We start from the raw sequence: 20,466 nt of genomic DNA on the forward strand, positions 1-20,466 counted from the left end.
GTAACATCAAGTTAGGTACACACAATCAAACCTTCAAACAACTAAGATAACTAAATGGCAGGAATCACCACATACCTATCAGTACTAACACTTAATGTTAATGGACTTAATTCACCCATCAAAAGACACCGTTTGACAAAATGGATTAAAAAAGAAGATCCAACAATTTGTTGCTTACAGGAGACTCATCTCACTGACAGAAATAAGCATATGCTTACGATGAAAGGCTGGAAGAAGATTTACCAAGCCAATGGCCCCCGAAAACAAGCAGGAGTAGCAATACTTATCTCTGACAAAGTAGACTTCAAACCTACATTGATCAAACGAGATAAAGAAGGACATTCCATACTAATAAAAGGGGAAATAGACCAAAAGGAAATAATAATCATCAATCTGTACGCACCCAATGTCAATGCACCCAATTTCATCAAACATACCCTGAAAGACCTAAAAGCATATATAAACGCCAACACAGTGGTTGTGGGAGACTTTAACACTCCATTATCATCAATAGATAGGTCATCCAAACAAAAACTCAATAAAGAAATCCAAGATCTAAAATATGCAATAGATCAAGTGGACCTAGTAGATGTCTACAGAACATTTCATCCAACCTCTACACAATATACATTCTTCTCAGCAGCCCATGGAACCTTCTCCAAAATAGATCATATCCTAGGGCACAAAGCAAGCCTCAGCAAATATAAGAAAATAGAAATAATACCATGCATACTATCTGACCACAATGTAGTAAAAGTAGAACTCAACAACAAAAGTAAAGACAAAAAACATGCAAACAGCTGGAAACTAAATAACTCATTACTTAATGAAGAATGGATCATCGATGCAATAAAAGAGGAAATTAAAAAGTTCCTAGAAGTCAATGAAAATGAAAACACAACCTACCGGAACCTATGGGACACAGCTAAGGCAGTCTTGAGAGGAAAGTTTATAGCCATGAGTGCATATATTAAAAAGATTGAAAGATCCCAAATCAATGACCTAATGATACATCTCAAACTCCTAGAAAAACAAGAACAAGCAAATCCCAAAACAAATAGAAGGAGAGAAATAATAAAAATAAGAGCTGAAATCAACGAAATAGAAACCAAAAAAACCATACAAAGAATTAATGAAACAAAAAGTTGGTTCTTTGAAAAAATAAACAAGATCGATAGACCCCTGGCAAACCTGACTAAAATGAGGAGAGAAAAAACCCAAATTAGTAGAATCAGGAATGCAAAAGGGGAGATAACAACAAACACCATGGAAGTCCAGGAAATCATCAGAGACTACTTTGAGAACCTATATTCAAATAAATTTGAAAATCTAAAAGAAATGGACAGATTTCTAGATACATATGATCATCCAAAACTGAACCAAGAGGAAATTAATCACCTGAATAGACCTATAACACAAAATGAAATTGAAGCAGCAATCAAGAGTCTCCCCAAAAAGAAAAGTCCAGGACCTGATGGATTCTCTGCTGAATTCTATCAGACCTTTAAAGAAGAACTGATACCAACACTCCTTAAACTGTTCCATGAAATAGAAAGGGAAGGAAAACTGCCAAACACATTTTATGAAGCCACTATTACACTTATCCCAAAACCAGGCAAAGACACCTCCAAAAAGGAGAACTATAGGCCAATCTCCTTAATGAACATTGATGCAAAAATCCTCAACAAAATAATGGCAAATCGAATTCAGCAACACATCAAAAAGATTATTCACCACGACCAGGTAGGCTTCATCCCAGGGATGCAGGGGTGGTTCAACATACGAAAATCAATAAACGTAATAAACCATATTAACAGAAGCAAAGACAAAAACCACTTGATCATCTCAATAGATGCAGAAAAAGCCTTTGATAAGATCCAACATCATTTCATGATAAAAGCTCTAAGAAAACTAGGAATAGAAGGAAAGTTCCTCAACATTATAAAAGCTATATATGACAAACCTACAGCCAGCATTATACTTAATGGAGAAAAATTAAAACCATTCCCTCTAAAATCAGGAACCAGACAAGGATGCCCACTATCTCCACTCCTATTCAACATAGTACTGGAATTCCTAGCCAGAGCAATTAGGCAAGAAGAAGGAATAAAAGGAATACAAATAGGTAAAGAAACTGTCAAAATATCCCTATTTGCAGACGACATGATCCTATACCTTAAAGACCCAAAAAACTCTACTCAGAAGCTTCTAGACATCATCAATAGCTATAGCAAGGTAGCAGGATATAAAATCAACATAGAAAAATCATTAGCATTTCTATACACTAACAATGAGCAAATGGAAAAAGAATGTATGAAAACAATTCCATTTACAATAGCCTCAAAAAAATCAAATACCTAGGTGTAAACCTAACAAAAGATGTGAAAGACCTCTACAAGGAAAACTATACACTTCTGAAGAAAGACATTGAGGAAGACTATAGAAAGTGGAGAGATCTCCCATGCTCATGGATTGGTAGAATCAACATAGTAAAAATGTCTATACTCCCAAAAGTAATCTACATGTTTAATGCAATTCCCATCAAAATTCCAATGACATTCATTAAAGAGATTGAGAAATCTACTGTTAAATTTATATGGAAACACAAGAGGCCACGAATAGCCAAGGCAATACTCAGTCAAAAGAACAATGCAGGAGGTATCACAATACCTGACTTCAAACTATATTACAAAGCAATAATAATAAAAACAGCATGGTACTGGCACAAAAACAGACATGAAGACCAGTGGAACAGAATAGAGGATCCAGATATGAAGCCACACAACTATAAGCAACTTATCTTTGACAAAGGAGCTAAAAATATACGATGGAAAAATAGCAGCCTCTTCAACAAAAACTGCTGGGAAAACTGGTTAGCAGTCTGCAAAAAACTGAAACTAGATCCATGTATATCACCCTATACCAAGATTAACTCAAAATGGATCAAGGATCTTAATATCAGACCCCAAACTCTTAAGTTGATACAAGAAAGAGTAGGAAATACTCTGGAGTTAGTAGGTATAGGTAAGAACTTTCTCAATGAAACCTCAGCAGCACAGCAACTAAGAGATAGCATAGATAAATGGGACCTCATAAAACCAAAAAGCTTCTGTTCATCAAAAGAAATGGTCTCTAAACTGAAGAGAACACCCACAGAGTGGGAGAAAATATTTGCCAATTATACATCAGACAAAGGACTGATAACCAGAATATACAGGGAACTTAAAAAACTAAATTCTCCCAAAACTAATGAACCAATAAAGAAATGGGCATGTGAACTAAACAGAACTTTCTCAAAAGAAGAAATTCAAATGGCCAGAAAACACATGAAAAAATGCTCACCATCTCTAGCAATAAAGGAAATGCAAATTAAAACCACACTAAGATTCCACCTCACCCCAGTTAGAATAGCCATCATTAGCAACACCACCAAGAACAGGTGTTGGCGAGGATGCGGGGAAAAAGGAACCCTCTTACACTGTTGGTGGGAATGTAGACTAGTACAACCACTCTGGAAAAAAATTTGGAGGCTACTTAAAAAGCTGGACATCGATCTACCATTTGATCCAGCAATACCACTCTTGGGGATATACCCAAAAGACTGTTACTCCAGAGGCACCTGCACATCCATGTTTATTGCGGCACTATTCACAATAGCCAAGTTATGGAAACAGCCAAGATGCCCCAGCACTGACGAATGGATTAAGAAAATGTGGTATCTATACACAATGGAATTTTATGCAGCCATGAAGAAGAACGAAATGTTATCATTCGCTGGTAAATGGATGGAATTGGAGAACATCATTCTGAGTGAGGTTAGCCTGGCCCAAAAGACCAAAACTCGTATGTTCTCCCTCATATGTGGACATTAGATCAAGGGCAAACACAACAAGGGGATTGGACTATGAGCACATGATAAAAGCGAGAGCACACAAGGGAGGGGAGAGGATAGGTAAGACACCTAAAAAACTAGCTAGCATTTGTTGCCCTTAATGCAGAGAAACTAAAGCAGATACCTTAAAGCAACTGAGGCCAATAGGAAAAGGGGACCAGGAACTAGAGAAAAGGTTAGATTAAAAAGAATTAACCTAGAAGGTAACACCCAAGCACAGGAAATCAATGTGAGTCAATGCCCTGTATAGCTATCCTTATCTCAACCAGCAAAACCCCTTGTTCCTTCCTATTATTGCTTATACTCTCTCTACAACAAAATTAGAAGTAAGGGCAAAATAGTTTCTGCTGGGTATTGAGGGGGGGAGCGGGAGGGGGTGGAGTGGGTGGTAAGGGAGGGGGTGGGGGCAGGGGGGAGAAATAAACCAAGCCTTGTATGCACATATGAATAATAAAAGAAAAATGAAAAAAAAAAAAAAAGAACAAATATTTGAAGAGGCACCAACTATTAACCCATCCAAGTGGCCAACTCATCACCATTCCTGAGTGCCCTCAAGCCCAGCCTTGCTACTCTGCATGGTCTTGTTGCCTAAAGCAGAATTCACACCAGCATTCTAGTCCTTTAAGCTCTCTTCCAGACTCTCAATCCTCATTTCTTCTTCATCCAAGCTATCACAGATGGGGGGGATGTTTTTCTTTTCTCATGACTACTGCAGCATTATGTAGTAATGGAAAGTCCACTGGTATAATCATTCCCAAGCAGAGGTAGTTTTGAATTTTGGTTCCCTTGCTTGCTGTGTTAGAGAAAGTGAGTCTCTCTGAGCGTTATTGCCTTTCTCATGCATAAAACTGGAAAACAGTATTCATGTCATGGGTCAATATGAAAGAAAAATGAAATAACATACAAAAAACTTGCTGACCTAGAGCAGCTGCTCAATAAATGCTATTTTTCAATAAAAAAAAAAAAAAAAACTTGCTATATAGGTGCTGTAGCACTTGAGTTCCAGCCAGGACCTTGCTCAATGTATTTTTAATGATTTTTTTTTGCATTTCCTAACGTAGAACAATATAAACACATACATAATAACCAGAACCCCTCCTATTGTGACCAAAAGTGTCAGTTGGCTTTAAATTTATGACATTCAAAGAAGGATAATGAAGACAAATAATGGTATTTCTTTTAAAAGAGAAAAACAATGATCAATCTCTGATTATACACACCCATTCTATTTTTTGCCTTCCCAAAAAATTGGAACATACAGGAATACATTAATAGATCTGAATGCATTTAATATACAGCTACATTTTAAAAACTCTGAGAAATAAAGGAAATGCAAATTAAAACCACGCTAAGATTCCACCTCACCCCTGTTAGAATAGCCATCATCAGCAACACCACCAACAACAGGTGCTGGCGAGGATGTGGGGAAAAAGGAACCCTCTTACACTGTTGGTGGGAATGTAGACTAGTACAACCACTCTGGAAAAAAATTTGGAGGCTACTTAAAAAGCTGGACATCGATCTACCATTTGATCCAGCAATACCACTCTTGGGGATATACCCAAAAGACTGTTACTCCAGAGGCACCTGCACATCCATGTTTATTGCGGCACTATTCACAATAGCCAAGTTATGGAAACAGCCAAGATGCCCCAGCACTGACGAATGGATTAAGAAAATGTGGTATCTATACACAATGGAATTTTATGCAGCCATGAAGAAGAACGAAATGTTATCATTCGCTGGTAAATGGATGGAATTGGAGAACATCATTCTGAGTGAGTTTAGCCTGGCCCAAAAGACCAAAAATCGTATGTTCTCCCTCATATGTGGACATTAGATCAAGGGCAAACACAACAAGGGGATTGGACTATGAGCACATGATAAAAGCGAGAGCACACAAGGGAGGGGTGAGGATAGGTAAGACACCTAAAAAACTAGCTAGCATTTGTTGCCGTTAATGCAGAGAAACTAAAGCAGATACCTTAAAGCAACTGAGGCCAATAGGAAAAGGGGAACAGGTACTAGAGAAAAGGTTAGATCAAAAAGAATTAACCTAGAAGGTAACACACATGCACAGGAAATCAATGTGAGTCAATGTCCTGTATAGCTATCCTTATCTCAACCAGCAAAACCCTTGTTCCTTCCTATTATTGCTTATACTCTCTCTACAACAAAATTAGAAATAAGGGCAAAATAGTTTCTGTGTGGTTTTGAGGGGATGGTGGGAGAGAGAGGGGGCGGAGTGGGTGGTAAGGGAGGGGGTGGGGGCAGGGGGGAGAAATGACCCAAGCCTTGTATGCACATATGAATAATAAAAGAAAAATGAAAAAAAAAAAAAATAAAAATAAAAACTCTCTGAGATACATACTACAACATGGACAAACATTGAAAAAAACCCTTACGCTTATGTTTAACTAAGTGTAACAAGTCAGACCCCAAAGGGCAAATATTGTATGATTTATATGAAATATGTAAAACAGGCAACTTCAGAGGGAAGGGAGACTGGGAGTTGTTGCCTAATGGGTACAGGATTTCTGATGGATGATGAAAACATTTTGGAAATAGTGGTGATGGTGGTACAACAATGTAATGATAATAAATGCCTCTGAATTCCATGATTTAAAATATTGGAATGATTTTAATGCTGTATCTATCTTTGCCACAATAAAAATGTCCAGATAAAATCCTATCAAAAACATTATGAGGCTAAAAACTAACAGCCTAATGTCAATAGTACTGAATCATAATAGTGAGGAAAACACTACTGTGGACTCAGTTGGCCTAGCCATCTGACTTCTGGAGATGTTTCCTCACACACAAATAAGGACAAGCCCAATGCCAGCCTTGCTGAATTGAGCAGGGCAACAAGATTGCCTTCAAGGCTATGCATCACCACCCATCCTGTCTCGTTGGCCCAGGCAGTAGGTTCCATCTAGTTAATAGCTATTTCCTGGCAGCTGTAATTACACACTCATTAGAAGTGAATTGTTTTGCCATCCTAATAAGTCATTACTGGATGTTGATGATCAGAATTTGTTTTCATTTCTATAAATATACAAGCATTTCACATGTCATCAGCTACTGACGCTGAATAAATATTTTAGACCACAGATTTTCTAGAAGACCATGAAACAGGAAAATTGGCTCTTGGGAGACAATGCAGCTTACATATTACAGTGGTTCAGGGTCCTTCACAAGGGCCTGGTGCTTAAGCAGGCATATGGTACGTCCGCAGCCTTCAAAATTCATGGGCATGATTAAGAAAAAACATATGGAAAGGCTCCTTAAAAAATAAAATGGTCCTTAGAGGAGGGATAATAAAATCCATTGACAAATATTGTTTTACACTTTAAATATTTTCCTTAAACAACAACAACAACAACAAAAAAAAAACCCAGCTGTTCTTCACACACACACACAAGAGACAAAGTTTGAAGTGAAAATTATAGTAAGACATGCTACCTGCCTCTGTCCAGTCTTTTCAGCACAGAGTTCAGCTAACTGTGAAGGGTGTCACCCTCCATTTGGTTTAAACTCTCTTGGCTCTTCTCAGGAGTGACAAGCACTCACTCATGTAAGGAGTCCCACCATTTGTGTAGTGCCAGGCACTCTGTTAGCCCCATTTGGCAGGAACCACTTTGGCCAAATGGACAGAGTACAGAGGCGGTCAGGAACAGAGGCTGATTGCACCCCCTTGCTACATCACGGCCTTGAGGGGAAATGCAGAAGTCAGGCCAGGGAAGTGTTTTGGTCAAACCAAAGTGAAGCCACCTGGCACCGTTTCTTTACAAACAAGCAACTGTGTGCATATAGTTTGACCTCTGCTGCTTCAACTGTATGCAACAGACATTCATTAGTCTATTGCAAAGCTCAAGTGACTACTAGTGATGCCCTGTCAAGGGACATAAAATGACAATAGGAAGTCTACAGTTCCCTGCCAGAGAAAGGCACTTTCCTCACTTGGATTTCACCCGTGGCTACTGTGTGCGAACTGTTGGAAATGTAGGCCCCAAAAGTGACCATGTAGAGAGGAGTGATCTGGCCAAGAGATTCTTTATTGCCGGGTGGGAGAGGGAGAGAGCCAAGAGAGAGAGAGAAGCAGGAAGGGCAGGGGCTTAAATACCCCTCAGTGAGACTCAGCATGATCTGATTGGTTAGGATCTTATGGTTCATGCTGATTGGAGTTTGGGGCAGAAGGAGGATTCAGGCTAGACTTGAGGCAGGACCGTGACCCTGGAAAACAGAAGCTTAAGGGTGCAGTAAGAACTGAAACTTATCAGCGCCATTATTGCCAACACGAACACCCTCACCAGCCCTCATTGTAGGATCTTCATCTGTTTCTTGGCCCAGCTGTGGCCAAGGTAAGCTTGGCTCTTGCAGGTACATGCAAAGTTTGGGTACACTAGAATGGGTCACTTCCACAAAATTTTCTGCTATACATGGAGTAAGATTTCAGAGGCTCTAGAAGGAACATGCAAACCTGCCATAAAGAGACACCTTGAGTCCCCTTCCCCCAACAGGTCCCTTTCCCAGATGTGGAACAGGCCCCATCAATGAGTCCTCATGGTCCTACGCTTTTGTACAATTTGCAAAAAGCAGGTAGTTTAACAGCTATCATTTAGGGTAATGGTCTCTAAGCATGCTGATTTTCTCAGGTCGGACTATTGACAGTGAGGAGAACCAAAATAGACACATCCTCCGGGAGCACAGACCCTATGGAAAGAATAAAAATTGTTATGCAGTTGTGTTTAAAACATTTGTGTGTTCTGCCCAGGCAAGGTGCCAAAATGTAATGCAGAAGGGCCAAGGAGAGGTGTAAGTAGTGCCAGGGCTACAAGGTGAACAGTGATACATAAGCAGTAAGAATAATCAGATGCCAAGGGCAGCAGATTACTCAGAACAGAGGCAAGAGCCAAGCCAACTGGACCCATTTCACAGCTTCCTTGTCAGTGAAGGAGGAAATGAAGTCACAGAGATGCTGCCATTCATAGTCATCTGCTTCCTCTTTTTGCTGAACTAGGAGATACCACCAAAGCAGAAGAGGAGGACTGGGAAGACAAATAAGACTGTTGGGTAGTGGGTTGGGAGGTGGTCTTGTGACAGCAAGGAGATCAAGGACAGGAGGGGTTTGGAACCAATGGAAAGTTCTAACATCATTCTACCCCGAAAGCTTGATCGAGAAAGAACATAGCACTATACAACATGTGAAGGTGACTAAGTTGGTTACAGCCAGATGATTCTTTTCTTCATATGGAAACACAGCTGGCAACAGAACAGCTTGCCAGAGGAGGCAGGACTGGAAGCTGGCAGCGGAGAGGAATTCAACGGAAGGTGGGCCCAACAGACAAATGCTGAAACCTCATCACACAGGGAATTTATGCATAAGGAATTAGCCGTGAATGGAGCCCAAAAAAATGCCCCCAATTCTAGACAATTAAAGACACAGCTAGAGATAAGCCAGGAAGGTTCCAGATGCTCATTTAAATTTCAGTTGATCTGATTAACAATACAATGTATGGTGCTTTTCTTTTTAAGAACCACACAGGGATATTTTAACACATACCTAGAAATATAAAGCCTTCTCCCAGAGAACAGGTAAAAACAGAGAGATTATGAAATCCAGCACCATAAAACATAATTATTGACCTCACAGCCTGCGTCTTTTCTCATACCTATCTACTTTAACCTAGCAAAACACACACACACACACGGAGACAGGTACAATTATAGCATCAGTATTTGTAACAGTGAAAAAAAAATAAGGCAACCTAACATTCCATCAGGAGGAGAATGGATCATGATAAACTACATTCATAAATGTTCTACCTCATCAAAAATAGCTCCACAAATAAATGCCTGTCAAATATAATATTGGCAATATCAAGTCACAGCAAATGCATATTATACTTTTAATAAAAGTTTGCAAAAACAAACAGTACCACATGGGATTTGGAGATTAATATATGGAGTGCTCAGATAGTAGTTATCTCTACAGGGAAAGATGCAACTGCATATGCCCTGCTGGGACCTTCAACTCCGTTGCTGATTCTGATTTCTTTAAGGTCAATGGCATGTCCACAGGTGTTTATCTACGTAGTCTTTGTTCTTCTTTGTATGCTTTCATAATTTGTAAGGCATAAAAGTAATTATCAAATTCCAAAGTGATGAATTCTGATTCAATGATGAATATGTTCTTTAAAGTAAGTTGGAAATACTAAGTTCTACTTCCTTAAAATGCTGTATCATGTGTGCACAGATATGCCTCAGTACCTGTAGGGATTCCTTCCTGGACTTCCTTGCAGATACCAAAATCCATAGATGCCCGAGTCTCTTATATGAGATGGTACAGTATTTGCATATAACCTATATACTTTAAATCATTGCTAGATTACTATAATACCTAGTACAGTGTAGATAGTTATTATCCTATATTGTTTAAGGAACAATGCCAAGAAAAATGTCTATAGTACAGGTACAATTTTTTTCCTAATATTTTCCATCCACATTTGGTTCAATTCACAGATGTGGGACTCCTGAACAGAGGACTGACTGTATTCTCTTTGGAGTCTTTGGCCATATTAATGTATACTTTTATGAGGCTGTAATTAAGATATATCAAATATCTCACAAAATCTTTAATGAATTTAATATTAAATATTAAGCATTTTTAAAATTGGAAATCTTAGAAATTATAAATCTGTAATGTTTAATTGCATACATAGACCTTAATTTTAACTAATTCTTTTGTTAATCATAAATTCCTTCTAATTCTCCATCATTCATAATGCTATACAGAATATTTTTTGCATATGTAATATCTTTTGTCTTTTGAAAATTATTTAAGATATATTCCTAAAGGTAGAATTTTAAGTCAAAAAGTTTAATCATTTTTTGGGAATCATTATACATTATGTATATATTTTTTAAGGACCCTTGTTTTAATTATTGAGCTGTGTGGGGGTTCACTGTGGCATCCAGAAAAGTTCTTAAAATATATTAAATAAGTCATACTTGAATTCACCCCCTCCATCATTCTGAGGCATGGCTCAAGTGGGTAGGGTGCTTGCTTTGTAAGCATGAAGAGCAGAGTTCAAACCCCAGTCCCACCAAAAACCAATCTAGATTATAAAATTTATTTGCACTGACAAAGTGGTTCAAGTGGTAGAGTACCTGTCTAGCAAGCATGAAGCTCAAACCCCAGTAGTGCCAAAAAGAAAAAAATAAAGAAAATGCTAATTATAAACATTTATAAAAAAAGGGCTGACGGAGCAGCTCATGTGGTAGAGCGCCTGCCTAGCAAGCATGAAGGTCCTGAGTTCAAACCCAAAATGTGTCTTTTGTCTATATTTTTTTAAATATGAAAGGTTACAAAGTTTCTGCTTCTGGCCAAGAAAGAACAGGGATCAAATTTTCCTTTCTGCCTGAAACATACAAAAGCTAGACTAAATATAACAACTCTTTGAAGACACTGGGCTTCAAGCACCAACAGATGGTATTCTAGAAAGTTGGAAACAAAAGAGGTGAGCCCTTGGCTGACCTCCTAGAAAAGATTTCCGCACCATGACAGAGGGAGGGGGTGCCTGCAAGGCCCATCAGACACCCCAAGCTGAGAGACCTGGGAAAGCAAGGAGACAGAATAGGGGAGCGAGAGCTACCTAAGAAGAGAATTTGGCCAGCTACAGAGGGTCCCCTTCAAGGATACAGCAGAGTCCTCGTCAGTGCAGTTGTGAACCTGAGGCCAGGAAAAGAACCATCCAAAAGGAAAGGAAGGGAAATTCCCAGTACTCCTACAGGGCTATCCTACTAACCAGACTAGAAAGACCTCAGAATTCATTGGGAAAGCACTCAGAAGGACCTTGTTTTCTTCATGAGGAATAATTGCCCTAGACTGAGTGCTTCGCTGTTCCCACCTAACAGTCTTATAAGCAACAGGCAAAAGAAACAAACAACTTCCAAGTAATGGTGTGCCAGAGCACATTTCAGAAATATTTACAAGAAGGTGGCCCAAATAATGTATACACGTGTAAGTAAATGCAAAAATGATAAAATAAGAAATATTTATAGGAATATTAAAGTATCACCATGCAACAAGGTCCAAGTCAAAGTATGTGGAAATCAATAAAAAATTACTAGACATTCAAAGAAGCAGGAAATTATTATCCTAGTTTAAATAAAAGAAAAACAATTAATAAAACATTTTAGAATTATCAACAAGTACATTAAAACAATTGTTATTATAGTATTCTGTATATTCAAAAAGTTAAGTATGCACATGAATGATAGTAAAGACACTCAAGCTTAACTGTAGATGAAAAACTCAACATCCAAGATGAAAATTACACTGGATGGCACAATGGCAGAGAAAAAACATGGAAGCAAAAAAGATTTGAGAAATTTCAAGACATGGCAAAAGAACCTGCACAAAATGACACACAGAGGGGAAAATGGTTTAAAAATAAAGAGAGCATCAGTGAGCTACAGCACATATTTGTCGCTGGAGGCCCTGAAGAAGAGAAGATGGAGGAGGCAACAAAAACATTTGAAGACATAATGACTGAATAATTCCAGGATTCGATGAGAATTATAAAACGACAGATCTGAAATGCTCAAGAACGGTAAGTATCAGAAATATGAAAAGATGCACCTCGATTTAGATCATTATTGAATTGATCAAAACTATCCCAGCTACTTGGGAGGCAGAGATCCAGCGGATTATGGCTCAAAGCTAACTCAGGCAAAAGAGTTAGTTAGTCTTCATTTCAACAAAGAAGCCAGGGATAGTGGCACATACCTGTCACCTCAATTAGGTGGGAGGCAATTAACAGGAGGATTGCCATCGGGTCACCCTGGGCAAAACTAGTAGAGCTATTCAAAAAGTAAAGCAAAAGGGACTGGGGACATGACTCAAGTGGTAGCATGACTGACTTGCAAGCATAAGGTTCTGAGTTCAAACCTTACTATTGCCAAAAAAAGGAGAAAAAATGGACACATAAGGAAGATGATGCTGGATGAATAAAAGAACTTACAAAACGGAATAAGGAACTAGAAAAGGTAATATTGTGGGTAAATAAGATTTTCAAAAGTTGCTGTTTAAGTCAGGTACAGTGGCTCAAACTCAGAATCCTAGTTACTCTGGAGTCTGAGACTGGCCGGATCATGATTCAAGACCAGCCCAGGCAAAAAAAAAAAAATCATGAGCTCTCATAACTACGGACAAATCTGGGCATGGTGGAGCACACCTGTCATCTCAGGTACAGTGGAAGCAGAAAACAGGAGGATCACAGTCCAGGTGGGCAGGGGCAAAAAGCGAGACCCTATCTCCAAAATAACCAGAGCAAAAATAATCAGAACTGCTGAAGGTGCAGCTCAAGTGGTGGAGTAGCTGACTGTCAAGTGCAAATCCCTGAGTTCAAACTCCAGTACCACCACAAAAAAATAAAATAAAATAAAAATTACTGTTTAAATCTCTTTAAAAGATAACTTACTGCTTAAACAGGAAAACAGCAATGCTCTCTGGAGTTGAACACATGTAAAAGGCATGGCAGCAGACACAAAGACTAGGAAAGGGGCAGTGATACTTACTGTAAACTTATTAGATTGTATACAGGAGTGGTATGATAATCAGTTGAAGAATGTCTGTGATATACTGAAGTTATATACTATAACTCTAACATAGTCATGCCAAGAACATACTTACAGACAAAAAAAGATAGAAACAAATCCTAAACAAACTCAAACAATTCAAAAAGTGAGAAAGAGAGAGAAATGGATCAAAGTACATATGGGGCAAATAAAAACGAATGGCAAACACCAGGCTTCAGCCTGACCATGTTACTAGTCACATTAAATCTAAATGAGCTAAAAGCGTCAATTGAAAGTTATGTTGCCTAAAACAGCAAACCCCCATATGGTTACTAAAAAAAATAAAGTTTCATATAAACAAAAAAGATAAAACGAGAAAAAGATGAGTTAATGCTAATCCAAAGAAAGTGGGTGTGATGATATTAATATCAGACAAATTAAATTTCAGAGAATTGAACATTTTCAGAGATAAAGAATTTAATTTCATAACATTAAAGTTATCAGTTTCTTAGAAGGAAATACATCCATTCATAACAGCAATTTTCCTAAGTGAAAATTGATAAAATTAAAGGAGAAATAAAAACTTTACAACTATAGTTGAAAACTTCAACACTGCTCTCCCAGCAATCTATAAGTAAATCTATATATGCTTACTGACAGAAAGTCAGTAAGCATTAAGATTAGAATGACTCATCAACTCAACCTAATAATTTATGGATGATTCCTTTCAACAGAATGCACATTCTCCTCTAGTGTCCATGAACAGACCAGATTCTGACCCATAAGAACAGTCTCAAAAAATTTAAAGGATTTGAATCATATATCCACTGACTACAGTGGAATTAACCTGGAAACAAATAATAGAAATCTCTCTGCCAAATCTCCAATTATTTTCATAAGTAACAAAATTCTAAATAACCCAGGGCTAAATAACAAACCAAAAGGGAAATTACAGTGTATTTCAAAAGGAATGAATTGAAAATAGCACATATCAAAATGTATAGAATAGTGCTAAAAGAACTGTACATGCTTTTATACAATAGAAGAATATATTTCATACAATAAAGTTTTCAAAAATCAATGGCTGCAGCTTCTACCTTAAAGTAGAAAAAGAAAAGCAAGTGAAACCCACAGTAAGAGAAAGGCAGACAGCTAAGACAATCAATCTGGTTATTTGAAAAGGTCAACAAAATTGATACAACTCTAGCCAGGCTGATAAGAAAAAGAAGACAGGACTTAATTCCCCCATCAAAAGACACCGTTTGACAAACTGGATTAAAAACAAAGATCCAACAATTTGTTGCTTACAGGAGACCCATCTCATTGATAGAAATAAGCACAGGCTTAGGATGAAAGGCTGGAAGAAGATTTACCAAGCCAATGGTCCCTAAAAACAGGCAGGAATAGCAATACTCATCTCAGACAAAGTAGACTTCAAACCAACATTGATCAAACGAGATAAAGAAGGATATTCCATACTAATAAAAGAGGAAATAGACCAAAAGGAAATAACAATTATCAACATGTATTCTAATAAACTTTAAAATCTTGAAGAAATGGACAGATTTCTACATACTTATGATCATCCAAAACTGAACCAAGAGGATATTAATAAACTGAATAGATCTATAACACAAAATGAAATTGAAACAGAAATCAAGAATCTCCCAAAAAAGAAAAGTCCAGAACCTGATGGGTTCTCTGCTGAATTCTATCAGACCTTTAAAGAAGAACTAATACCAACCCTCCTTAAACTGTTCCATGAAATTGAAAGGGAAGGAAAACTGCCTAACTCATTTTATGAAGCCAGTATTACATTCATCCCCAAACTAGGCATTAATGAACATCAATGCAAAAATACTCAATAAAATAATGGCAAACCGAAGTCAACAACACATCAAAAAGATCATACACCATGACCCAAATTGGCTTTATCCCACGGATGCAGGGATGGTTCAACATACGAAAATCAATAAACGTAATAAACCACATTAACAGAAGCAAAGACAAAAACCACTTGATCATCTCAATAGATGCAGAAAAAGCCTTTGATAAGATCCAACACAATTTCATGATAAAAGCTCTAAGAAAACTAGGAAAGTACCTCAACATTATAAAAGCTATATATGACAAACCTACAGCCAACATTATACCTAATGATGAAAAACTGAAACCATTCCCTCTAAAATCAGGAACGAGACAAGGATGCCCACTATCTCCACTCCTATTCAACATAGTCCTGGAATTCCTAGCCAGAGCAATTAGGCAAGAAGAAGGAATAAAAGGAATACAAATAGGTAAAGAAACTGTCAAAATATCCCTGTTATCAGATATATGATTCTATACCTTAAGACCCAAAAAACTCTACTCAAAAGCTCCTAGACACCATCCACAGCTATAGCAAGGTAGCAGGATATAAAATCAACATAGAAAAATCATTAGCATTTCTATACACTAATAATGAACAAACTGAGAAAGAATATATGAAAACAATTCCATTTACAATAGCCTCAAAAAATATCAAATACCTAGGAGTAAACTTAACAAAGGATATGAAAGACCTCTACAAGGAAAACTATAAACTTCTGAAGAAAGAGATTGAGGAAGACTATAGAAAGTGGAGAGAGCTCCCGTGCTCATTGATTGGTAGAATCAACATAGTAAAAATGGCTATACTACCAAAAGCAATCTACATGTTTAATGCAATTCCCATCAAAATCCCAATGACATTCTTCAAAGAGATTGAAAAATATACCCTAAAATTCATCTGGAAACACAAGAGACTGCGAATAGCCAAGGCAGTACTCAGCCAAAAAGAGCAATGTTGAGGTATCATAATACCTGACTTCAAACTATATTACAAAGCAATAGCAATAAAAACAGCATGGTAGTGGCACAAAAACAGACATGAAGACCAGTGGAACAGAATAGAGGACCCAGGTATGAATCCACACAGCTATACCCACCTTATTTTTGACAAAGGTGCTAAAAATATACAATGGAGAAATAGCAGCCCCTTCAACAAAAGCTGTTGGGAAAACTGGTTAGCAGTCTGCAAAAAACTGAAACTAGATCCATGTATATCACCCTATACCAATATTAACTCAAAATGGATCAAGGACCTTAATATCAGACCCCAAACTCTAAAGTTGGTACAGGAAAGAGTAGGAAACACTTTGGAAGTAATAGGTATAGGCAAGGACTTCCTCAATAGAATCCCAGCAGCTCAGCAACTAAGAGAAAGTATAGATAAATGGGATTTCATAAAACTAAAAAGCTTCTGCTCAACAAAAGAAATGGTCTCTAAACTGAAGAGAACACCCACAGAGTGGGAGAAAATACTTGCCAGCTATACATCAGACAAAGGACTGATAACCAGAATACACAGGGAACTCAAAAAACTAAACTCTCCCAAAATTACTGAACCAATAAAGAAATGGGCAAGTGAACTAAACAGAACTTTCTCAAAAGAAGAAATTCAAATTGCCAAAAAACACATGAAAAAATGCTCACCATCTCTAGCCATTAAGGAAAAGCAAATCAAAACCACACTAAGATTCCACCTCACCCGTTATAGCAGCCATCATCAAAAACACCACCAACAACAGGTATTGGTGAGGATGTGGGGAAAAAGGAACCCTTGTACACTGCTGGTGGGAATGCATACTAGCACAACCACTCTGGAAAAAAATTTGGAATCTTGTTAAAAATCTAAACATAGATCTGCCATATGATTCAGCAATACCTCTCCTGGGTCACTCCAGAGGCACTTGCACATCCATGTTTATTGCAGCACTATTCACAATAGCCAAGTCATGGAAACAGCCAAGATGCCCCATACTGATGAATGGATTAAGGAAATGTGGTATTTATATACAATGGAATTCTACTCAGCCATGAAGAAGAATGAAATCTTGTCATTTGCAGGTAAATGACCTCACATCATCCTGAGTGAGGTTAGCTGGGCTCAGAAGACCAAAAATCGTATGTTGTCCCTCATATGTGAACTTTAGATCAAAGGTAAACACAACAAGGAGACTGAACTTTGGTCACATGATAAGGCGAGAGCACACAAGGGAGGTATGAAGATAGGTAAGAAACCCAAAAAAACATGATAACATTTGATGTGCTCAATGCAAAGGAACTAATGCAGAAACTTTAAAGCGACAGAGGCCAATAGGAGAAGGGGATCAGGAACTAGAGGAAAGGTCAGTTAGAGAAGAATCAACTTAGAATGTAACACATATGTACATGGAAGTTATGCTAGGAATCTCCTGTATAGCTGTCCTTGTCTCAACTAGCAAAAACCCTTGGTCCTTCTTATTATTGCTTATACTCTCTCTTCAACAAAATTAGAGATAAGGGCAAAACAGTTTCTGCCTAGAAGTGAGGGGAGATGGAGGGGGTGGAGGAATGGGGGAGAAATGACCTAAACATTGTATGTACATATGAATAAAAGATATATTTTTAAAAAAAATAAATAAATAAAATGTAAATTAAATATTTTTTTAAAAAAAGAAAAAGACAAAAATTACCAATATCAGAAATGAGACCAATAACAGCACTATAATTCAGCTAATATTAAATAAAAAGAAACTATGAACTTTATGCCACAACATTCAACAACTTGGATGAAATGGACAAATTCCTTAGACACAAAATAAGCCTCACTCAAGAACAAGTAGATACCCCAATATTTATTAAAGAAATAGGTATTAAAGAAGTAGGTAAGTGTTTTCCAGAAAGAGAACTCCAGGCCCAGATAGTTGCCTGCACTGGTGAATTTTACCAAATATTTATGGATGAAATATCATCAATACTACTCAAATTCCTTCAAATAATTGAACAGGAACAAATGTGTGACAACTCATCCAGTGAGACTAGAATTATCATAACAAAACCCAACAGACATTAGAAAAGAAGAAAAGTTCAGGCCAATATTGTTCATGAACACAAATGCAACAATAAAAAATTACCAAATCAAATCCAACAATACACTAAAAGGAAAGTACATCACAACCAAGTAGAGTTTATCCTAGGTTAACAATTTTAAAATGAGTCAGTGCACTTCACTACACTGTAGACCCTTGGTATCTGCAGATTATGGTTCCATGGAGACCACTGTTGAGAAAAAACCACACATGTTCAGAATGCATAGAGTTCAGTGCTGAACTGTGGATGCTTGATTTATTTATCCCACAACACTGCTAACTTTCACTAAAAGCATGCTACCTTTCAACAAATTGCAAATTTTCACTTTACCACTTAACTTTTACCTTCCTTTTGAGGCATCATTTGCTTTTTAGGAGGCATGTTTTCACAAAATTAAGGGCAGGGAAGCAGTAGATCACATGACAATTTAACTGCAATTGACTATAACACAGGACTAAGAGCCTCTCCACATTAATTACCACACAGGAATTTAAAATTTGTTTTTAAGTTTTTTATTTTTAAAAATTTATTTAGATTTCACTTGGTCAAAATTGCATTAATAAATGTGCAAATAAGATGGGCATACTGTATCTACAAACAAAATGTGATCACCTCACTATATGCAGAAAGATCATTTAACAAAATCTACCATGCATTCCTGACATAAACTCTCAAACAAGGAATAGAGGGAAACTTCTACCTGATAAAGGATTTTTATACTTATAATGTAAGTATAATTACACTTATAATTATCATACTTATTATGAAAGTATATCCTTCTCTAAGACAGAGAACAAGAAAAGGACGTCCACGGTTACCACTTGTGCTCAAAACTAACATTTTAGCCAGTGCAATAAGAAAGAAATCAAGCAAACGGTATCTAGACTGGAAAGGAAAAAGTAAAACTGGTTTTATTCACCAATGACACAATCGTCTCAAAAAAAAATTCTATGGAATCCAGAGAAAAGTTAGTAAAATAATTACGTTAAGCAAAGTTGTAGGATATGGGAGCAATACACAAAATTCAGCTGCATGGCTAACTAGTAGCAATAAGCAATTTCAAATTGAAATTTTAAAAATACATCAAAAACATGAAATGTTTAAGGATAAATAACACAAAAGGTACACAGTTCCTATACACTGAAAACTATAAAATATTGCTGAGATTAATGACCTAAGTAAATGAAGAGATCTACCATATTCATGGATGAAAAGACAATATTTGAAGATGTAATTTCTCCCCAAACTGATCTACAGATTTAATGCATTCCCAATTGAAATCCCAGCAGACTTTCTCTAGAAACTGACAGACTGAATCTAAAATTCATATGTAAATGCAAAAGATCAGAGTTGGAAGACTTACATTATTGACTTCAAGATTACAACAAATACAAAAATCAAAATAGTACGGTATTGTCATCAATATGGACAAACAGAATAGGTATAAACAGTATAAAAAATTCAGAAACACACATAATTTTTTAACAAAAATGTAAAGATAATTCAGTAGGTTTCTTTTTAACAAATGGTACTGTAATAATTGTTTGTATGCGGGTAAAATAACTTTGATCCAGACTATATGCAAAGATTAATTTAAAATAGATAATAGATATGAATTTTAAACCTAAAACTATGAACCTAGAAACACATGGAAGTAAATATTTTTGACCCTGAGTTAGGTAAAAATGTTGGGCCATGACATGAAATGTACAGTTCATAAAAGAGAAACTGATAAATTAGACTTCTAAAAATTAAAAATGACTGATCTTTGAAAGACACTTTTAGGAAAATGAAAAAAAAAAGCTTCAGAATGGGAAAAATATTTGAAATATATGCAGGTCAGATAGATAATAAAGAACTTATATCCAGAGCATTAAAGAACTCTCAAAACTCGGTAAGAAAGAGAAAAGGAAGGAAGGGAGGGAGGGGAAAAAGAGCAAAATAAATAACAAATATCAGATAAGAAACAACCCAATTTAAAGATTGGCAAAAGATGTGAACAAGAATTTCACCCCCAAAAGTTGGATGGATAGCAAAAAAAAAAAAAAAAAAGGCAC

General features: G+C 36.9%; 1 protein-coding gene across 13 annotated transcripts in view; it reads right to left on the reverse strand.

Annotated features, from left to right (window-relative positions):
- Fhod3 (formin homology 2 domain containing 3) overlaps nucleotides 1-20,466 on the reverse strand; it is a 489,096-nt gene that overhangs the window by 205,017 nt on the left and 263,613 nt on the right. The gene's annotated exons all lie outside the window — the stretch shown is intronic.

Source organism: Castor canadensis, chromosome 4 (assembly GCF_047511655.1).
Source record: "Castor canadensis chromosome 4, mCasCan1.hap1v2, whole genome shotgun sequence".
Classification (NCBI taxonomy): Eukaryota; Metazoa; Chordata; class Mammalia; order Rodentia; family Castoridae; genus Castor; species Castor canadensis.